The sequence below is a fragment of the Macaca mulatta genome, chromosome 5, assembly GCF_049350105.2.
Source record: "Macaca mulatta isolate MMU2019108-1 chromosome 5, T2T-MMU8v2.0, whole genome shotgun sequence".
Classification (NCBI taxonomy): domain Eukaryota; kingdom Metazoa; phylum Chordata; class Mammalia; order Primates; family Cercopithecidae; genus Macaca; species Macaca mulatta.
The window spans coordinates 111,271,923-111,289,441 of NC_133410.1; the positions used below are offsets into that span (position 1 = coordinate 111,271,923).

General features: G+C 34.8%; 1 protein-coding gene across 5 annotated transcripts in view; it reads left to right on the forward strand.

Moving 5' to 3' along the window:
* The window catches only part of BANK1 (B cell scaffold protein with ankyrin repeats 1), a 319,844-nt gene that overhangs the window by 132,379 nt on the left and 169,946 nt on the right, over positions 1-17,519 (forward strand). The gene's annotated exons all lie outside the window — the stretch shown is intronic.

Consider the following 17,519-nt stretch of genomic DNA (forward strand, 5'->3'; position numbering starts at 1 on the left):
TTTCCATAATCATGTTTAGAAAAGCAGTTGTTTTTCTATTTGTAACAAAGATATGCACAATTTGCTCCAGAAAGTGAATTATACCCTGATGGCTCTTTGGAAAATATAATGGGACAATGATTATGCTGGTAAATTATCAAAATTTGTCTTTGAGTATTTAAAACAAATAATTTTGTTGTCAAAGAAGAGTTAATATAGAATATGTAAATCCTGTAAGCTTCTGGTTATTTTAGCATTTATTCTGATTGTCAGATTAAGCCAATCTAATTAATATTGGACTTCAAAAACAATCATTGGTATTTGAGATTTCTGGAGAGTATATTTAAAATAAATATAGAACATGAAGTTTTATGACAAAATTAATAAACTACTAATTTTTAGTCTTAGGTCCTTCAAATCAGAAATAACCATTCTTTTTATTTCTGGAAGGATTTTAGATAGTGATTGTCATATATGCTAGTTTTTAACTAGTTGTCATGCTTTATCTGATGAGGGCATTCATTTTCATAATTGTTCACTGTATGCAGGCATTGAATAGGGCAGCATGGTATCTACCTCAGGTAAGTCAGTAAGTCAATTTAGCCTTGGATGTTTTCCATTAATACTGTTATTTAATACATTTTAGGTGCCTGTCTTTAACTCCGTACAACTCTATTTTTTAATTTTTAGCCACTGGTACACTGGGTTAAAATTTTCCCTAGAAGTCCTATCATCTAGGGATGCTTTCTAAATTAATCCCTGATTTTCAAAAAGTCACTCTTCCACTTCTTGCTCTCCAGTAAAGACTCACCTTTTGACAGATGCAACCCCATGCACACTTCAGGTGCTCCATAAGTAACAAAATACTACATAATGATGACAGTAGGTATGAAAGTAAGTACAATGGTAGGATGTGAGGTTTGATGGATGTGGGATATATTTTTTTTTTCTCTTACACCCTCTCAGTATTTATACCTCTGCTCCTGCAATAACAGTGCTGATAGAAGTTGATTGCTATCATTGTCTCTAGGTGACAATCACTCTTTCATAGTTGCTGCATTCTAATTTGACAGTTATACTTGATAATTATTGTGTGAAATTTGTTACATAACTTTCTATAGTATCTTTGTAAGCTGTTATTTCTGCCTGAATGTCTACAGTAAACATTACCATTATAGTTGGGATAGATCAAGTATTTTGTGAATGTTCTGCTGTCAGTAAGGAATTGACTGTAACTGTTGCAAGTGCCAACAGATCTGTCAATGCGTTTTCATGACCCTGGATAATTTTATATACAATAATTTTGCAAGCTATGAAGGCCTTTTTGCAAATGTGTAGTTAAGAAAATGAAACATATGTATTGTATTTTGACCCACATGGAAAAATGTTTCCTGTCAATTTATATGATACATGAATTATTCTTCTAATTATCAATTTTATTTAAAATAAATTTGGAAGTCATATCTTCTTACTGAAGGTATGCCAGATAAGCAGATGTTGATACTATCTATTCTAAATACTGTTAGTTCAGTCTTGTAAAGAGTGTATATAAACCTGATGGAGAAAAGTGGTATCTCATTATGCTACTAAAATACTTTACTGTTGCTTTAAAAGCATCTATATCACTTCAATATTATAATGACCTAGATTCTGAAAAATCTGAGATCATCACATATGCATTCAAATTTTTCATGAACTATTGTTTCAGAATAGTTTAAAGGAGCAGATATTTTTAAGTTTGAGGTTTACGATCTACCAGTGGACTATACTTCTACTGAAGAAATATCTATTTTTAAATTCCAACATATTTTGCTCCCAACTAATTTACTGATTTGTTCAGTACTTCCTAATCCCCCATCAATAAAACATTGCTCATTTTAGAATTCCACAGGGAGTTACAATACAGTGATTTGGGTCATCACTGAATGAAGTGGGTAGAAGGAAAAAGCCAATTGTGATTTTAGAAAAATACAGAGAAAACACAAAAGCATTAGCAAGCATTCATAAACCAAGTGACACCCATGTCTTATCGTTAGGTATGTGAAGGAAGAGGATGAAGATGAAGAAAACAATGAGGAAGGAGGGGAGGAAGAGAAAGAAGGAGAGAAGGAGGAGAGTAGGAGAAGAAGAGGGTCTGAAATTACATTTCTTACATTGCTTCATGACATTTTTCATTTGAGAGGTTAATAATTTATACACAGTCTATGAACAGAGCCTCTTCATTATGAATGGCTTTCATGTTTTGATAAAGTTATGTAATTAACATCTGTACTTCATTTATGTTTTCAGTGCTATTACTGGATGATAATATCATATATTTCTATAATCCATAAAGTCTTTAAAATATCTACTCATTTTTCAGTTTCTGACAATGTCACCTGAGAGAATTAATATGAAAAGTAGGTGGGAAAAGGGCAAAATATTTGGTACTTAAATTCACAACTGGGTGTGAACAATGATTTGCTTAGCATTATTCATAAGGAAAGCTCAGGACATTTCAAATAGTAAATAGTGACATTGATGATTTATTTAGTCTTCAGAAACTTATCTCTTAAATAAAACGTGCATGAAAAGTTGAAAACAAACTGGAACTTGGCCTCAGATTGAGGTACCTTGAGATTTAAGATAAAGAGTACAAGACTAGTCTGTACTTTAACCAAACAGATATAAAGAATATCCACTTGTATTAGTTCAGATATGTCACCCCATCCATCCCCTTCAATTTAAAACCCTTAACAAAATGATTATATCAATGTGTAAATAGACAAGGAAAAGTACATTCTCCTCTGTTGGCCAGCTATGGAATTGGAGCAGGTGTTCACTTATCTTAGAAACAATATCCAGAAAATATCTTTTTTCTTCCACCACTGTGTTCACTTGTAGTTTGGTTTAAATATTTATACGCTGTTAATTATAAATATTCATGAAGAAAATTTAAGAAATGGAAAAATCAGCTTTCCATGCACATTCTCTAACTGGCTTTTCAGGAGTACTCCTGACTGAGAATCTTTCTATGGCTCATATGTGAGATGGGATTCCTGTGGCATCAGGCTCTCCTTAATCTATCCCTACACTGCTCTTTGTCCCTGTGGACACTGGGCCCGTGTGTGTGTGTGTGTGTGTGTGTGTGTGTGTGTGTGTGTGTGTGTGTGTGTGTGTGTGTGTGACAGAGAGATTTTGTTGCCCTCCAGTATCTGACTGATAGGCCCTAATCTTTTTCAGATAGTCAAGGGCTTGGGTTTAAAATACATGTATGGAGGGGTAGGTGTTGAAGCACTTACAATATCCCTAATATAAAGCAATAATTGACTGGCTAATATAGAGAACCGATTACTCAGAAGTTAGATTTGGTGTTTAGGCTAGTAGTAAACATTTACTCTCCTTGGCTCTTTATTTCTCTCATTCTCAGCATTGCCCTCCCAGTACTTTGCAAGTAGATTGTTCCATTTAATTCAGTGTTTATCAGTGTTCTATAATTTAGTTTAAATGGCAGCATATCCTGCTTTGCCTATGTAGTTTTTTCTTTCTTATAAGTCTGGAAGCTTATGAAGCATAGTGGGCTCTCCTCCCCTCCCACCATCAGGTACACTAAAGGTGCTCAGCATGTATTTTTCTCATTGATGGTGCAGAAGGTCAGTGTCCAATTTAAAGACTTGTCTTATTTCACTTTCCCAATCATATACTTAAATAGGTCCCATATAGTAAATAAAATAATTGGTCATATTTCCTATACTTGGAATTTTTTTTAAGTTTAGTTTCAGAGACTTCATAGACAGCCCTACTGCTTGTCTTCAGCATATATTTTAATAGGCCCAACTAGTATGAATTTTGGAATCCTGGCCTTTATTCAATATTGATGTTCTGTTCTGTTAGAATTGAAGAAACTAGAATAAGTCACATAACTGCGCTTGACTGCATGCATGCATTATAAATTTATGTGTCAGTTATGTGCTTGAAACTACTTAGGAATCTCTTTCAAAAATCTGGCTATCACAGAATTTTTCTCTTCTCCAAGTCATCAGACCCAGTTTTGATGCCCTAACTCTGCAGCTCTAAACATGCTGTGTAAACTCCCTTGAATCTCTTTGCTGTATTTTCCTTTACTCCTAGAGTCCTGGGATTCAGTCAGGTCTGGATTTTAAACCTAACTTCACCAAAAACTAAGTTGGCATCCTGGGAAAAAATAATTCTTTATAGAGCACTTTAGGATTTGATGAAATGAATGTGAAATTGTTAAATATATAGAAGACCCACAAAAAATATTGCATTCACCTTATTTTCTGTTGGCTTATTGTTATTCATATCAAATTTAGACTTCACCATCAATCATACCTTTTCTTTTCTTACATCATTAATCTCTCCCATTATACTGACTCTTCCCTGAGCAAATGTTTCAATAATATATATATATACACACACACACACACTTGCTTTACATAGACATATAGTTTTGCATTGTTTAAAGACTCTCTATATATACGTGCTTTGCATTTAGCTTACTACTACAGCCGCTCTGTCAAAGGCCATAACTAATCAACAATATATCAGATCCAGTGGATTTCTTTCAGACATCTTTTGGCACAACCTTTGACACTGCTTTCCTTGACCCTGCCCTCTTTCTGAAAGTCCACTGACCCCTTATGGCTTTCTTGTCTTCCCCATCAGCAAAGGTTCTTTCTGCACTCTCTTCACTTATGATTAAAAGGCAGTATCATAACTGGAACAAATGAAATCATGTGGAATTTGTATGAAGCAGAAGAAACATTATAAATGGGATTTTAAATAAGCACTTAATGGGGAAAGGTGAAGGATTCATATGGTGAAAGAAATGGGATGCGCGGTTGTGTGAAGAAGGCAGAGTAGGTAAACCCTGACTTCTTAGGCCAGAAAATCAAATCTTGTTATTGATTTTTTCACAGAATATATTATATTTTAACTTATGATAATGACCTACAAAAGACTATGCACCTATTAAAAGAAAACTTAACATTTTATATAATATATTGATAAAATATATATGAAGAAATGTTTGTAGAGCCCCCAAAGAGCTTATACACAACTTAATGGTAAGTACATAAAAATCTAGTTGTTTGTAGTATTTTTTGCCTACTCATAATATAAGAAAATACTTGATTTTCAATTATTTATTTACATGCTTTGCACAGGTTGTATGCTTAATGCAATGTGTATGATATAGCTAGATTCAAATAGAAAAAAACTGTAAAAATAATTTTCCCAAATTAATTTTATGAGTTATATTATTTAGGAAAACTGTCTTTAGGGTATTTGTCAGTAGAATGTTCATTAGGAAAGACATTTCTCATGTCCACTAAGCCCAGTGTGTGAGACTGCTTAAAGTAATCTCTTTCTCCCAGAAATCATGTTAGTTTGGTTTAACAGAGTCAAGCAAAAACCCCATTTGTAATTCTCAGGAATAACTATTCTCAGATGTCACAGCCACTGTTTTCTCACTGTTCTTCTATGTAATAAATGATTTATGTTTTCATAAAGTTGCTAGAATAGCTACCAGTGTCTGTACACTCTCTTTCCATATACAAAGAATATAGTTTTTAAAAAGTTTTCCTGGGTTCTCATTCATTATTCTGCCTCAGCAGAGGAGGAAACAGAAGCAGAAAGGGTCAGGTTGATGTACAGCTAGGCTCCACACAGTATAATCATTTGGCGGTGAGGTGGGGAGGAGAGCAAGCATCACTGGGAGAAGCAAGATGAGTAAAATATCTGAATAGTCCTTGAATGTTTTTTACAAATCAGACACATTAACAGATTATTGCATTATCAATTTACATCACCAAAAGAGAAATTAGCCCTAAAGTTCAACAAAATAGAGGTTTTGTAAAATGAATATAGTGTGTGATTTGTGTTTCCAATTTCTTGAATAAGCATAATGTATTATATTCTTCATTCAGGGTTTTTATATCAGAAATGTTATATTCTCATAAAAACATGAGACACACATTTTTCATAATGTAGACATTTGTTATCCTTTTTATTCCAAGGTCTGTTTACTCCTTTATTTCATAACTTCCCTCAATTGAATAATTAGTATTAAAAAATAACTTACTGTTAAAAATTGTTCTAAAAACAATGACCCTTTTGATAAACCTTAGAGGGCACTTTGTCTTAGCAACCGCTGAACTCTGAAAAGCCACATCTTATTTTCCCAGGCAGAAGGGAATCTTAGCGCTTTCGGGAGATATCATAATTTTATTCCTAAATGAGATTTACCTTGTAATATTTATTTGAATATCTATTTATTCTCACTTTTGAAAAAATATTCTTTGGAGTTAGGGTAAGGCCCTCTATCTGCACTTTAAGCCCATTTCCCACTGTTCTCAAATACATGGAACAGAGCTGGGGTGAAAAATTTAGATGTAACAGCTATATAGTTCAGAAGAATTTATAATATATTTGCTTTTATCTTCATTGTACCAAATGCCGTAGCTGCTGCGAATGCAATCGTGGTATATGAGGACAAGTGATGATATGATTTTGATTACCTATGCCTCAGTAGGTAATTATTTTTATGCTCATTGCATTAAAATTAATTCAATACCCACAAATAACAAGGCAATTTATGAAAGTAATAGAGGGAAATAATATACATGTGCTTACAGTTCTTTTCCAATAGAGATCCTTAATACATCATTAAATAATTTTTTAAAGTTGAAACAGTATCTTATTCTAAATAGGTAATTCATTATATTTTATACATTTGCTTCAGATTCTGGCAGTCTCCAGGATTCTATTAAGAATCACATCCTTGTCTATGGGGGCTAAATGGTCTTTAAAACCCCTTGGAGACCTAAGTTTTTGTAATTTTTAGAGTTCTGATTTCTCGGAAACCTTCTAAACTTCAGATCTTTCATTTTTTTCTCTCTTCTTTCAAAGCAATTAGCTTTACCTGTAGAACAGGGTAACCTAGAGCTGTCACTTACATGCCTGCTGGTCAAAAGGAAATACAATTTCAGAGAATGCAAAATTAATCACTTATGGTAATTAAAGCAATCAGTATTGACACTATATCTGCAGAGCGTGGCCCTCATGAAACAAACACATGGCATTGTCCTTTCAGAAGGAAAATATGCAAAGGCAATTGAATTATAATTTCATTGGAAAAATATTGTTCTTGGAAATTCATCTCCATTAATTGGCTTTGAATTTCCATCATTCTTGATTCTTGAAGATAGAAAAGGGTATTTAATATAATCCAATGTAGATTGGGTATACACTTTTGTACTAGTATCTTGAAATTGATTTTACTTTAAATTCATATAAAGGCCTCTCCAGGCATATGAAAAGAATCAGACTTGTATTATGAAAAAACAAGAATATTCATCAAATATTACAGCTCGGAGCCTCAACAATATAATTTCTTTTTCATTTCTCCTTATGTAGCAACACTCTCTTTGTGATATATATAGATGTGAGAAAGTAAAGATTATGATTGACTTATTCTGCCTCTAAAAAATACAGTATAAAAAGAAAATAAATGGCACCAGTTGAAGGCTAAATTTTGGGTTTGTTTTACATAAATTAATCAACCCTCACTTGAGCCAGAAAACAGTCTCCAATTTTAGTTTAACAAATAGATTGATTGAGTTCAACAAATACTTATTGACTACCTCTTAGGTGCCAAGCATTTTTCTAAACACTGGAAATTCAGAACAGACCAAAACTCCTACCCTAATGGGAAATAAGACTATAAATAAATAAATATATACAATGTGCCTAGTGGAAATTAATGTTTAAGACCAGGAAGAAATAGAAAGAACCACATTGTGTAAAGTGGTGTGTGAAAGGAGATGGGAGGGGGAACAATTTTGAAATGAGTAGTCAGAGAAGTATTCACTGAGGAGTCCTTTTTGGTAACTACCTACAACTATGAAAGAGAAATTCATGCATTTATATGGACAGGTATTCCAATAAGAGAAAATGGCACAAGGGCAAAGGCTCTCGTAGGATATGAATATGCACAAAAGAGCCAGTTGGCCAATGTTACTGAAGCAAAGTAAATGAGAAAGAAAAGACGTAGTAATAGATGGCCACAGAAAGATAAGTAAGGCCAGATCTGTAGGGCTGTAAAGGCAATGATGAGAATTTGGTATTTTGGAGAAAGGCATTAGAGAATTCTGAGAGACATTGTATTGGTCTGTTTACACGCTGCTATGAAGAACTGCCAGAGGCTGGGTAATTTATGAAGAAAAGAGATTTAATTCACTCACAGTTCCACATGACTGGGGAGGCCCCAGGAAACTTACAATCATGGCGGGAGGGAAAGCAGTCACATCTGATATGGCCGCAGGTGAAAGGAGAGAAGGAGGAATTGCCAAACACTTATAAGACCATCAGATCTTGTGAAAACTCATTAACTTTCATCAGAACAGCATGGGGGAAAACTGCCTCATGATTCAATCACCTCCCACCAGGTCCCACCCTGGACATATGGGGATTATGGGGATTACAATTCAAGATGAGATTTGGGTGGGGACAAAGAGCCAATCCATATCAGGCATCATATGATTTAAATTGATCAGAGTCACAACTATATTGATCACAGACTGTACAAGGCAAGAAGGACAGATCAGACCTGATTGGCAACTACTCCCATAATCCAGATGATAGATGATAAAAAGATGGTAGTTTACACTAGGATGACAGCCGCAAAGACAACTAGAAGTGGTTAGGTTTGAAATATGCCATTGTTTTATAGTATAGAAAATGGAATTTACTGACTTTGGAGGTGGAATATAAAAGAAAGTGAGTAGTTACTGATATTTCCAAGTATGTTGGTAGAAGCAGAGGATGGAATTATTTGCCACTTACTGAGATGAGGAAGACTGAATGAAGAAATGTTTTGTTAAGAAAAATCAGGAGTTTGGCTTGAGACACGTTAAATTTGAAATGCCTACTATGTTCCAAAGTTTGGAAGTAGAGGTTATAGGGAGTACCAACAGAAAAGGCCAACAGTGAGCAGCATTTAAGGTAGGAAGAGAATCAAGAAATCTATTGACCTGGATGCCAAGTAAAAGAAAGATTTTCACAGATGAGGTAGAGGACAGCTACTTTAAATGCTACTGACAGGTTAACTAAGATAGGACAGGTTAATCAAATTTTTGATTTAGCAACATGTGTATGTATATTTGTATGTGCATATTTATATATTTATCCTTAAAATTAGTCATCATAGTAATAAGCCTTTCTAAATATTGGAAAGGTGATTTATTGGGAGATGAGAGAGATTAAGATAAAATTTTCTAATGAAGCATGAGCTCTATGATACTTTGGGGACGATTCTGATGAATATTTTGCTCTAATTTAGTTTGTCCCAAATACGTCTTATTAGCTGTTTGTGGAAACGAGAGTGAAGCATGATGCTATTTTAGAAACACATTTCCTGACGTGTGGTTTGGAATCCCTCATGAAAATGTAGAGGAGGAGACAACATGCAGTCTCCAGCTGGTATGCGTGTCTTGTGGAGAAAGTGAACTGTCAGGGGGGAAAAAATCAGAGCATTTTTATCTGTCAGACGTTAATGTCCATTCATAGTGTCAAATCGTAAACTCAGATCCCTGATTTGAGCCTGTGGCTGAGATTTCAGCCTAAGCAAGAACATCTCTCCTTTTATTAGTGTTTAATTTTCTTTTCTCAGTACTGCCGAGTTCACTTATTCAAATTTGGCTCTTGGTAAAATATCAGTAAGCCAATTAATCCATTTCCTTAATGAGAACTCTCTATTATAAGAATAGGTAACTGCATAGACTTATGTTGAATCTATCAATCTTGGATTTGAAGGGGAGAATGCCAATTATCCAAGCAATCTGGTTCATTACTGCAGTATTGGACGACATTGCTAAATAAGCCTACGATGCAACTACAATAGCACTGTGGGAGTGGGGAGCAGCACCAGGCACTGAACATTTGTTCAGGGCCTATTATATGCCAGATTGGGTTAGAAGCTTTATGCACACCCTCTCATTCCATGTTCTCTACCACCCTCTGGGGAATTTCTACTTAGTTTACATTTTGAGAAACTGAGGCTAACAAGTTGGAGAGTTAGTGAGCTGTGAAGCCACCATATAGCCTCCAAAAGATGGCTACTCATAAAAACCTACTAATTTTATGGTCTCACTTATTAAATTCTGTAATGATTCAAATGATTCTTTCCAATTTTGGCTTCTTCTTTGTTCTTTTCTTGACATTCCAACCTGATGTCCATACAATGCCTCTGAACAAAATATCACTCTCATCACTATACTATTATCATAATAATTCCCAAATATTTAGCAAGCACTCAGTCTACATCTGATGTGTTAGGAACTGTTGGTGAGGGAAGGAGAAAGGAGGAAACCTAGTACTTTGACTCCTCTCTAAAATCTACTTCATGAAACATCAGATTGTTGGAAGGTCCAAATTATATATATGAAAGGCCTTTGGGATTTGTAAAGCTTCAGCACCATTTTTAATATTATCATCACCATTTTAGAACTTCCCATAAATAAATTTTAATATTTTAAACACTTTGAAAGTGAATTATTTTAATACTTAAGTCAGTTCTAATTTTAAAAAACTATATGACACGTGAATTTTTCTCTCTTTTCTACTGTACATGGCTTTCAAAACGAATGTTGGAAACAATATTTATCAAATTTTCTCCTTAAACAGGTTAAACTAACATTTTCTCAGGGAACGAATATATGTACTATCCTTTGTTTTTGTCCGTTTTCTACTTATTATGTCCATGGAGTTTTTCAATTCTCAGAAAAATTTAAGTTGCAATCATTTAAAGTAGCCAGAGATTGCATTTAGCAACATTCAGCTAATGTCGATAACCCTTCCTGGTGCTTATATTGTATTAATAGTTTGTTGGGGGGAGACTGAAAATGAATAAACACACAAAGTAATTTCAGACAGTGATAAATGCTGCGATTTTTTTAGTTAGTAAAAAAATTTAATTGAAGTATAGTTACAAGAAATAATGATATATTTGTTACAGCACGCTCAGTATCACGTTATATAAATAAAATATTCATTTAATATTAGTTTTTCATTCTCTCATGGCATCTTCATAACACTTCTAATCAGGTAATTAGTATATAATAATTAATATATTAATAAATTCAAATCTAGAATGTTTCCTTTATTAGACTATAAATTTGATGAGAACATATCAGAGTTTATAGTTCCATAGTAACTATATGTATGTGGATATTGGTTGAATATCTCTCCCACAGAACTGTAAATTTTGTGAGAGTGTGTGTTCATCATTGTATCTGCCATGCTCAGCAGTGACTATCTCTGAGTAGATGCTCTCTACCTCCCCCCGTTCTCTCTTTGTGTGTGTGTGTTTATGTGTGTATATATGAACATTTATATATTCATTTACATATTCATTCTTTTATGTTTTATAAAAAGAATAAGTTCTTTCTAAAATTATTGGGCACATACTATTTGTTGAATATTGTTACAGTTACAGTAACATAAGACAGACAAGTCACTAGTCTCATGATCTCACATTTGAAAGTGATAAACACGGGAGGGAGTGTTCTTTATTATCTGTCCTTCTTCAAAATTCTAACTTTACCCCCATAGCCCTTAGCCAGTGAAATATCAGATAGTAGTTAAGTACTTTGGAAAAAAAGAACATGTTAGTATAAAAGCCAAAAACAATAAAATTAGCAAACAGTTATATAGAACTTGCTATGTACTATTATCTGTTTTTGCTGCTTTACGATAACAGCTCAGTCCTACTATCCATGTTTTACAGATGAGGAAACTGAAGCACAGAGTGTTTAAGTGCTTGCCCAAGGTCACACATTTGGTAATAAGTAGAGCTGGGATTTGAACCCAGGCAGTGTAGCTCTACATGCTTTAATGTGGCACTAGATTACATCTAATACTTATAAAAGGCACACTTAATCCTTTTTAGTATGTTCTCTAACAGTTTTTCCCACTACAGTTCTGACAGACAATCTTTCTATGTAAAATTATTGCTAAACATCACAAAGGATTCAATTCAGATGGAAGTCTGGGTCCAAATTCAGTTTTACCTGTGTTTTATACAGATGGACTAAAGCACCTCTCAATGCAGAATACAGACAAAGAAAACACCAAATTCTAGTTTTTGTAGGTCGAGTTAAATTTAGGTATGGCTGTCACATACCTAACTTTTTAACACTGTCCTTTGCTCTGTTCTTTGACTGCTTTATTACCAGAGTTTTATTGACTCTCAAGAGTATTGTGATGGTTAATTTTATGTACCTACTTGACTGGGCCACAGGATGCCCAAATATTTGGTCAAACATTATTCTGGGTGTTTCTGTGGGGATAGTCTGAATGAGATTAACATGTAAATTTGTAGTCTGAGCAAAGCAGATTGCTTTCCCAAATATCAATGAGCTTCATCCAATGAGTTGAAAGCCTGAATAGAACATAACTGGAACCCTTCCTTGAACTGGAATGTCTGTGTTTTCCTGCCTTTGGTCGCGAACTTAAGAATCAGCTCTTTCTGTATTTCCTTCTGCCAGCCTTTGGACTAGAATTATACTATGGGATCTCCTGGTTCTCAGGCCTTTGGACTTAGATTAAAATGACACCATTGGCTTTCCCGGGTCTCTAGCTTGCCAGTTGCAGATTTGGGCACTTCCGAGTCTCCATAATTGCAAAAGTCATTTCCTTATAATTAATCTCTTTCTATATAACATATGTACATCCTATTGATTCTGTTTCTCTGGTGAACTCTGACTAATACAAGTATTGATTTGATTTTAATTCTCTATGACATTTTCTTCCCTCAGTCTTTCAATGGTAAAATCAAGATAAGGAAATAATCCCAATGCTAGTTTAATCATATCCTGTTACGGTTTGCTGTTGGAGTTGAAACTGAGTGTGGGATATTGACATGGAGAGAGGGCTGGAGGTTGGAGATGATATGCAGAGCCCTAGAAGGCAGAAAGAGAGCAGCAGAAACATGGGTCACAGGCGAAGCTATAAAAATCCGTAACAACTCAGGAGTGAGTAACTAATTTGTTTTAGGAAAATAACGTGAAAAATGATTAAAATATTCCTTTACAAGAAAATGTAGTTTAAGATCCTGTGGTGATTTTCAAGTACTTCCTAGGAAGTATTTTAAGAAAGTAAAGGGACTTGTTTTAATAGCTGAAAAGTTCTACTGACTGTTAGTAGATGGATGTTAAATGCCTTATAATGTGGAGGACAATCCCTCCCTGTTAAGAACTGGCCTATCGAAAATGTCAGTGGATCCTTCCTTAAGAAATACTAGCAAAAGATTTTCTGCCAATCCCACTCTAACCTTAATAAACCTAGAATTAAACTGTTTCCATATTCTTCCTGATTTTCTTATCCCTTTGGCAAGCAGATCTATTAAACAGCATTTGAATAATGTTTATATATATGTGTACATATGCCTATGTTTGTGTATGTACATAAAATTTCTGTTTCACTAACTATGAAGTTAAAATTTGGACTTTTTAAAGGGGACTTTTCTTTAAATTTCAGCTCAGTTGTCCTATTGTAAGTTTGTTTCCTTAAATATTTATATATAAAAATTTTAATAATTTGTAGTATGTCAGAAAATGGAGGACTTCCATGTTGCTAGAGACAACTATCACCTTATTACCAGAGAGCACAGCTTAGATAGCTTCTAAAAGGAAAACTGAAGATAAAATTGTAGCTGATGTATTATATGTCATCTGCTAAATGTCTATTTCCTACTTAAATAAGATATTTCTCTTCCTTGTGAGTAATATTTTTACACTTCTGAAAGAAGAAATATTGTGAGACCACTCATTCCTCTGGGAAAATATATACTATATACATGTACTGGAGGAGACGGAACACAGAGGTGTTCTTTTCTACAAACCAACCTCTCACAGATAGATTAAAAACAAAACAATACATTTTGTATATGGGTAAAAATTATAGAGTAAAATTTATATTTAGTGTATAGCTCTATAGCTACATTTTAGCTTTGTAAAATGGATCTGGCAAAGGTATTTATATAGGGCTGTCTGATATTACTGTCTTTTCCCTGTAGTTTGGAAATTACTTATATTTTGGCAATACCATATTATCACCTAGAAAATGTACACTGAAAAATATTCTTGCGGCCGGGCGCGGTGGTTCAAGCCTGTAATCCCAGCACTTTGGGAGGCCGAGACGGGTGGATCACGAGGTCAGGAGATCGAGACCATCCTGGCTAACACAATGAAACCCCGTCTCTACTAAAAAATACAAAAAACTAGCCGGGCGAGGTGGCGGGCGCCTGTAGTCCCAGCTACTTGGGAGGCTGAGGCAGGAGAATGGCGTGAATCCGGGAGGCGGAGCTTGCAGTGAGCTGAGATCCGGCCACTGCACTCCAGCCTGGGTGACAGAGCAAGACTCTGTCTCAAAAAAAAAAAAAAAAAAAATTCTTGCTTCCACAACTTGTAGTGTGAATTACCCTACACTGCAAACTCTCTTCCCATTCAAATGCAAGCATGAGTTTTAGACATAATAATGGCATGAATACTTAGCAAATGGCTATTTTGAAATTTAGCAAAAACCATGGCCCATGGTAGGAATAGGACCATAGAAAGGGAGATTATTTGGAGAAACTAGTGGAAATAAGATTTAGAGTTTTATTTATGTTGGAGTAACAGGTAGTGTATTCAATGGCCACCAGAGAATCCGGTAAGAAAGGGGGAAAAAAAAAAAGCTGAGCTTGAGAGCATTCACTGGCAGTAATTTCTTTTCAGAAAAAACAAGTCAGTGGAAGAAAAGCATATTAAAGGGGTGTGGGGTTTTACATGGCTGTGCCACTGGCACCTTCTGCCCAATACACAAGGATTGTTATGTTTGTAACTTAATAAAGGTGAGTATTTTCCAGGGCAGTGGTTCTCACTATTGTGTTGCAGTCTCTTCACAAGTATATCATCACATTTGATTCATAAGTTATTTTAAAATATAATTTAGCATATATAATTTTAAATTGATGACTGTCAAAGAAAATGTTGAGCTAGGTAGCACAATGCAATATAGAGACAGGAACAAATTATTGTAAAAATCAGCATTAAGGAAGTAGCATCAACTGTGTAGCAATGGAAAGCCAAACATTTATTGAAAGAGTGAGAATTCTGTCTCACAGTCTAATGGAAGGTGGTCAGGGCAGTAAACAGCTCTATTCAGATCTCATCACAATGCTGAAGGGCTACCAAACTGATAGTGCCCTGACTGTGTATAGTTTTATAAATTCTGTGAGACGCTGTCATTTCGGAGTCCTGATGACCCCATGATTATTGCTGGCTTTTTTAGAGTGAGTTGAGTCTTCATCCGTTTGGTTTGCTGCCAAACAAATGAACAACAATAACAACAACAACAACAAAACCCTGGTGTCTGAATGCATATTTCATTGCAACCATGTAAATATTGTGAACTCTGGCTTAGGGTCTGGGTGCCACCAGCAGGCTTCACAGGGCATGAAGCCAAGAGATAAGGGTAAAGCCATTAAGTACATAGGATAGGATCTCTTACTACTAGAAAGAAGGCCAAACATGTATTAGCAATAACTGATGAAATTTCCAGAGTAGATAAAAACCCTTGTTAGCAGCCTAACAATATTTTGAAACAGCTTAGTATTAATTAAAAAAAAAAAAAAAAGACTGCAGTCCTACAACTTACTTGTTTGAAATGAGCCTCTCAATATGTTTCTACCCATGGTTTACTAGGGGGGTAGACTGAATTGTGTATGTGACATTGACATACTAAGAAGCTACAATGAGAAACAGACAATTGGGAGGAGTGGAGGGGAAATGATGACTGTAGTCACTGAAGGAGAAACTCTTCATCCCTTTGATGGAAATAAAAGAAAATTATGAGCAGTGAGAGCCTCCATCACATGCATCCCAAATGAATTTTAGAAACCAGAGCTACTCCTTTGTCTTGAGATTTATGATGAGATCTCTTTGTGTCATTTCTGTCAAAACAAGACAATCAAAAATTGATAAGCCTTCCTAATTAATGTAGCCAGTGACCTTATGACCATAGCTGAAACATAACCAAACAAAAAGCCAAAACAAAGCCACTGACTTACCTATAAACTATCAGAACAATTCATAAATAAATGGACAATTCCCTATGTAGCACTGTAACAAGCACTATTATGACTGCGCTGATATTCTAATGCCATTTCAAAACAATTTTACCGGGAGAACTTCTTTCAAATTTCATACATATTTACCAATGCCACAATTCTTCATTGCACACTTATTTTATGAGCCATGTTTACCTGCCCTTTCCATAGCAGTACCATGGCTAACTCTCTTGCTGAAATGTCATCTTCTTCATGAGGTCTCCTCTGACCATACTATTTTAAATTGCCAATACCCACCCCCACTTCATCTGCCATTCTAATTCCCCTTTATTTTTGTTCAACTTTTTCTTTTTGCCACAGCACTTATCACTTTCTAGAATACTTCATGGTAGCCTTTATTGTCTACCTTCACCTCACCCCAACTCATCCCCAGAATATAAATACCATGAGGACAGGGATTTTTGTTTTCTTTTTATTTAATTAAAAATCTTCTTATAGTTGAAGAAAGCAGGTTACCCAAATTAACATAGTAAAACTGAACACCCACACTGTAATTCTGAAAGCAAAGCAATGAAAAAAGTTATAAGAAAAGTTCTTAAGTAGTCAATCAGGAAAACAGCTGTGTCAGAAAATTGCCTTGTGAATGTAAATTGAAATGTAAATCTTCCTGTGGGCTGTTAACTTGCTGAAAAATACATTTGGCTCATTAGTGGGGCACTGGGACTACTCATTAGTTAAGTGGAGAGAAATATACCATTAATGTCTTAACCCGAGACCCATAATCTACTTTTTCAGAAAGTATTTCTTTTAACTTTTGAAATCACTTATCAAGAATTTTTTGAAAGAGGGGAAGTTAAAAGGAATCTTTTTTGAATTCAACACATTTATTATTTAATTTATCATCAAATGCTATTGAAAATCGTATCTTTGTGTAACACCATAATTGATAGAATCTGTCATCTTTCCCTCAAGTAATTAGTTTGGGGGGTGCCCTAGGGAATATATGAAACATGGAATAAATCCTCTCTCTACATTCATGTTAAGAAGTTTAATTACCAGAAATAAATCCATACATCTACAGTGAACTCATTTTTCACAAAGGTGCTAAGAATATACCTCGGAGAGAAGACAGTCTCTTCAATAGATGGTCCTGGAAAAACTGGATATTCATATGCAGAAGAATGAAACTAGACCACTGTCTCTCACCATATACAAAAATCAAATCAAAATGGATTAAAGACATAAATCTAAGACTTCAAGCTATGAATCTACTAAAATAAAACACGGGGAAACCCTCCAGCACATCGGTCAGGGCAAAGATTTCTTGAGTAAACCCTGTAAGCACAGGCAAACAAAGCAAAATTGGACCACATCAAGTTAAAAGGTTCTGCATAGCAAAGGAAACAATAAGCAAAGTGAAGAGACAACCCAC